Here is a 6,683-nt window from a genome sequence, read left to right on the forward strand (position 1 = left end):
AATTACTTGATGTATTTTTGTTGATGGATTTTAATGGCTTCATCGGTTTGTTGTATTTGCAGACCTAGGAAAAATTTTAATTCTCCCATCATACTCATCTCGAACTCGGAGGTCATTAGCTCAGAAAAATATTTGCATAGGCTCCGGTTGGTGGATCCAAAGATGATGTCATCGACGTAGATTTGAACAACCAAAAGGTCAGAACCCTCAGATTTTAGAAATAGGGTTTTATCAACGGATCTTCTACTGAATCCACTGTCAAGTAGAAACTTAGATAATCTGTCGTACCATGCCCTAGGTGCTTGCTTCAATCCTATAGGGCTTTATCTAATTTGAAGACGTGATCTTCATATTTGCTATTCTTAAATCCAGGGGGTTGTTCAACAAAGACTTCTTCTTGTAAGTATCCATTTAAGAATGCTGTCTTGACGTCCATCTGGAAGAGCTTCATCCCCTTGTGTGCTGCGAATGCTATCAGCAGTCTAATAGCCTCAAGACGAGTAACAGGTGCGAAGGTCTCATCATAATCTATTCCTTCTTGTTGATTATAACCTTGGAGCACCAATCTTGCTTTGTTTCTGATAATGACTCCGGCATCATCTAGTTTGTTCCTAAAAACCCACCTTGTTCCAATGACAGATCGATCCTTTGGTCTAGGAACTAAATGCCAAACCTTGTTTTTTCGAACTGTTGTAGCTCTTCATGCATGGCTATAATCCAATCAGATTCTGCAAGAGCTTCATTTATATTTGTTGGTTCGATCATGGATAGAAAAGAGTAGAAAGAGCAGAAGTTATTCAAGAAACGTCTAGTTTGAACACCCTTCTTAATATTCCCTAGAATATTGTCCATGGGGTGTGAGCTCTTGTATTTCCACTTTGTTGAAGTACTTGGTTCATCATCGTTATTTGCGCTTGACCCAACTTCATTTGGCTCAGAATTGGAGGAAGTTTCCCTTGAATCCAATCCGGGTGTTGTATTAGAGCCGATTATAACCTCGGACTCTACACCTTAATTTGGATACAATGTTATAGTAACATCATCTATAACATTGGTTTAGGAATCCTTATTTTGAGTCAATGTTATAGTATCATCAACTATAACTTTGGTTTTCTCCTTTTTATCTTTTGAGGAATGATCAAGTTCATCATTCGTTCCCTCAATATCATTATCCTCCAATTCTAGTTCCGGGGGATCGTCTCTTGAGAGACGGAAGTCGGGTTCATCCAAGTCTTCTTCCTCATCCTGTATAGGCTTATCAAACACGTTATCCTCATCAAAGATGACATGGACACTTTCTTCAATACAAAGAGTTCTCTTATTGAAGACTTTGTGGGCCTTACTATGATCTGAGTATCCTACGAAAATCGCCTCATCACTCTTAGAGTCGAATTTACTTAAATGGTTTTTACCGTTATTATGAACAAAGCACTTACTCCCAAAGCAACAAAGATGGGAGATATTAGGTTTTCGACCTCAAAGGAGTTCGTAGGGGGTTTTCTTGAGAATAGGTCGAATCATAGCACGATTATGGATATAGCAAGAAGTACTAATGGCTTCAGCCCAAAAGTTACGAGGTAAACCACTACACAAAAGCATTGTACGCGCCATAGCTTCCAAAGTTCTATTCATACGTTCAACGACACCGTTTTGTTGAGGAGTTCTTGGTGCAGAAAGGTTATGCCCTACACCATTAAATCTACAATATTCTATGAAAGCTTGATTGTCAAACTCGGTGCCATGATCCGTACGAAGAGATACAAGATTAGTCTTATATTTGTTTTTGAACACGTTTCATAAGACAATCAAATTCATCAAAAGTTTCGTCTTTTCAATGAAGAAAGATAGGCCATGCATACCTTGAGTAATCGTCTACAAGAACAAAGATGTACCTGGATCCTCTTCTACTCCTTACCTTCATTGGTCCACATAAATCCATGTGTACTAATTCCAAGGCTTGATCTGTGCTTACTACTCTTTTCGGTTTGAACGATGATCTTACTTGTTTGCACCTTGCACACGTGTCACACATCATTTCTTGGTCGAACTTGATCTTAGGTAATCCTTCAACTAAGTCCCACTTCTTGAGTTTGTTCAAGGTTAGTGAGTTAATGTGACCAAACCGTTTATGCCATAAACAAGGATCATCAAGAGTGACTTTCATGCATGAAAAAGAGTTAGTAGGCACAACATTTAAATCTACCATATAAACATTTCTTTTCCTGTGGCCTTCATGAATAGCATTGCTAATTCCTTCAATAATAATGCGACAAATATCAGTATGAAAAACTACTTTGTTACCTTTGTCGCATAGTTGAGATATGCTTAGCAAGTTATATTTTAGACCGTCCACGAGATAAACATCACTGATTGCGTGAGACTTAGAAATTCCGATTTTGCTAACCCCGATAACTTTTCTCTTTTTGTTGTCCCCGAACGTTACTTTTCCTCCGTTGAAGGGCTTGAGTGAAAGAAACAGATTCTTATCTCCAGTCATGTGTCTTGAACATCCACTGTCAAGATACCATTTATTGTTTTCTTTCACAACTTCCTGCAGAAGGGATTAGATACAGTTTTTAGGTACCCAAGCTAAGTTGGGTCCCTTATGATTAGTTACTCTATATACTAAATCCTTTCAAATCCAAACTCGTCTAATAACCGTTTTTCTAACCCTTGGTTTATTTGGCTTGGGAGGAGTTCTAGGGTAAGGGTTTTCTCTTTGTCTATCATGACTATTTCCCTTGTGAATAGGTTTACTAGGTTGAGATCGACAAGGGTTTTGTGAGGTGCTAAGTTTCTTGCTGTAGTCGAAGGCCATGTCATAGAACCAACGAAATTTATTGTTCCTTTCTTCGTTAGGTTCCTTAATGGGGGTATCATCATTCTCGTCAACCGTATCAACAGTTTTAGCATGGTCGGAATTTTTTCGTATATCATGAGCCTTTTTGACACGATTGATTTGGATGTGACCCGTATGACCACAGTAATTGCAAATCAGGTATTCAGGAAGATCAGCATACTTCCTTTTTCTGAAATCAAAATCTGAAGGTGTTGATTTGCATTTAGAGTGATCTCTACGGCTGTAGCACTCATGTCCTAACCCCATCTTCATATTATTGTCAGATTGTTCGGTTAGGAAGTTTAGGACTTTTGTTCTACCTTCCCACTTATCATGGACCTTTCTAGCATGTAGAAGTAGGTCTTTTAGGGTTTTAATTTCCTCTTGACATTTCGTGTGATCTACATCATTATCTTTCTTAAAGTTATCAAGAAAGTCTTGGAATCGTTTGTTAAGAAGGAATACAACATCGGAATGTTGTTTCTTAACATTGATCATGCCGGTCTTAGATTCCTTTAATTGCTTTGAAAGGGAATCTATCTCTTTCTTTTGGTCTAAGATCACTGCTTCATCAGATGTGATTCTAGTTTCCAAAAGTTCTTTGGCTTTTCTAAGTTCTAAAGTTATAGCTTCATTAGCTATAACTTTGGCTTGAAGGTTCTTGATGTTTGGTCAGAAGTTATAGCTTCATTAGCTATAACTTTGGACTCTAATTCCTTCTTTTCAGCCATAGTAGAGTCTAACGTTGTTGCTTTCTCAGCTGTAACCTTAGACTTTAACTTCTTAGCCTTAGCCTTCAGAGTGTAATTCTCTTCTGCAATTTCGAGAATTTGTTCCTTTAGATCTTTTAATTCGAAGTCCTGTTCGTGACACTTATCAAGAGATTGTTCAAAGAATTCAATTAAAGCACTTTTAGACAAATTCTTAACGCGTTTTTTAAGCTCAAGATAACTCACCTCTTCATCGTCATCTTCGTCTGATTCTCCGAGAAAGCAATAGTTTGAGTGAGAGTTTGTGCTTTCATCGTCGCTGTCGGAGATTAGGTCAAGACTAACACTGCTGAGACAAAGGTTAGCCACTTCGTCGTCTTCAGATCCCTCGTCATCTTCTGAGTCAAGGTCTCCCCAACACGAAGCCATCATCACTTGTTTGAATTCTCTCTTTGTGTTCTCGCGTTTTGTTTTGTCCTTGATCTTCTCCCATGTTGGACAATCCTTGATCATATGACCAGATTCTCCACACTTCAAGCAACCTCTACTTGCGAAGGACGACTTTGATTCATTAACCTTTTTGTTGGATGACTTGTTGTTGTTGTTGTTGTAGGATAATTTTGTTTGTTTCGAAATATCTTATTTTTGAAACGGCGTGCAAACAGAACAGTTTCATCCTCTAGTTCAGAGTCAACTTCTTCGCTCTTTAAGGCCATACACTTATTACGGCTTGGTTCAGCTTCATCCTTGTTAAGAGTAATTTCATGGGCCATAAGAGCACCGATGAGTTCTTGATAGGATAGGTTTTCAAGATCTCGTGATTCCTCCACTGCAGTGACTTTAGCACGCCACTTCTTAGTCAGGCTCCTAAGAACCTTTCTAGCAATGTCCTCAGTACTGAATTTCCTACCTAGGTTTTTCAGTTCGTTTATGATGCTTGAAAACCTTGCGGACATACTATCTAAGGACTCATTAGGCTCCATAATGAATAGCTCATATTTTTGCATAAGCAAATCTATTCGGTGCTTCCTAATAATGGAAGTACCTTCATAAGCTAGTTCAATCCCATCCCATATCTCCTTGGCCGTAGAGCATGAAGAAAACCGATCAAACTCTGTGGAAGTCATTCCGTTTTGCAGGAGACTTATTGCTTTAGAGTTCTTTTTGGCCTTCTTGTAGTCGGCCTCGACATAGTCCTCTTCTTTCTTTTCATAGGTAGTGCCTTCCTCGGATGCTACAAGAATTTTGTGCGGTTCGTTTTGGATAATCCTCCAGCACTCCCAATCGTGACCTTTCACATAGTGAGTCATCATGTTTTTCCATAATCCATAATTCTTCCCATCAAAGACGGGACACTTGATATATTTGGAATCCATTTATCACGTGATAGGCAACGGAATATAAAACGATAAGATAAATGAAAAACAAGATAGATCAACCTCTTTGCGGTTAGGCAATCAAGAACACGAGGCTCTGATACCAATTGAAGAGTCTATTGATCCAAAATACTCAAGAGGGGGGGTGAATTGAGGATTTAAAACTTTTGAAAGCTTTTTAAATTATGTGTATGTAATTGATTATTTAAAGATTATTGATTAAACTTTAACTAATCAACTAGTGAATGTAAAACGAAATAAACAAACGAACGAAAGAACGAGGAGACACACGGTTTTTGAAGTAGTTCAGTTTCACAAGTCGAAACCTACGTCCACTATTCTCGATTAATAAATTTAGTACCTTTCTACGGATTACAAATTTACTAACCCAACTCGTAGAACTAACTCTAGCTGTAACTCAATGAGTACCGTTAAATACTCGAGTGTCTAACTTACGCTAATAAGAAAGCACTAATGATTCTTCTAAAACCAAATTTTACGTGATTCCTCGTGTATATCAATTCGTTAGTTAGATTTCACCAAAAAAACAAAGCTCAAATGTAACCATGTGTGATAACAATAATTATAACTCGCTATTAATAACAAGCTTTATGCCAATTTCATATGATGAAATTAAACCTGCATTCGTAGATTTGTATCAATGTACTAAACTTGTGTATAAACATGAGTACGGATGGTAATAGTTAATCTAACTTTCGAAGGTGACTAATATGCAAATTTATTTACTGTATCACAAATTCAAAACGAACAAAGCTTTATAAATTATTGCTCATCTAAACTTCTAGGGAAGTATGAGTTAATAAAAAACAACCATTAAATGAATTTAAGTCAACAAAAACTTGATAAATTATTATATAAAGTGATTATTAAGAACAAATGTATAGAACTAAGATTTGGAACTACTGTATAAAGTAATAGAGCATAATATTAGAAAGTATATAGTCAAATTTAATTTGAAGTATAAGTCTTTCATCTTTGTGACACCCTTAAATCTAGCCTTAAAAAATTACATAAATTCTACAGAAAAACTGGTAGGATATGTTTGTAAATGGTTCAACTAGTCAAAAACCTGCAATTTCAAAATTTTTTCTTCCTAAACCATTCAAAACCAATCCAACTCAAGAAGAGTGTCAAAAACCCTGCAAAAGCTGATAAACTAATTTACATACATAACTAAAGACGCGGAAATATAAGGATACAAACCAAAATGGAAAAGGGAGACATATGTCCCTTCAAATTATATACAAAACCAAAATAGAAAAGGTTTACTAAAAGAATAGCCAAAACTAGGTCCAAGGTTCCTTGCTCACTAGCTCGTCTGTGACCCCAACAAAGCATCAACAACCTGTCGATCGCATTTTATACAAACACGAAAGCCACAATTCAGTGGGGAGTAACTTCGAGTCCTCCCAGCCACGAATCGTCAAAATTAATGTAACATGTAATGTAACATGTAAACAATATGATAAACCATGTAATTTTCATGTAATCTAACCTATGACCCCTAAACTGACCAAACTAAATTATCATGTGAATCATATAATTCAAATAGTAATCCAAACTTTATCAACTGTAACTGGCTTACATCTCACCTATTACAGTTCATAAAATCACCATACAAGAAAGGGCAATATATCAAGAGACAGACATAAGTTCTTAGCACCGTCAACAGTCACTTTGTAACTCGAGTCTATACCACGAGGTAGGGAAGGTAATCGAACCGGTATCTTGGCTCAG

Source organism: Silene latifolia, chromosome 10 (genome assembly GCF_048544455.1).
Source record: "Silene latifolia isolate original U9 population chromosome 10, ASM4854445v1, whole genome shotgun sequence".
NCBI classification, from domain to species: domain Eukaryota; kingdom Viridiplantae; phylum Streptophyta; class Magnoliopsida; order Caryophyllales; family Caryophyllaceae; genus Silene; species Silene latifolia.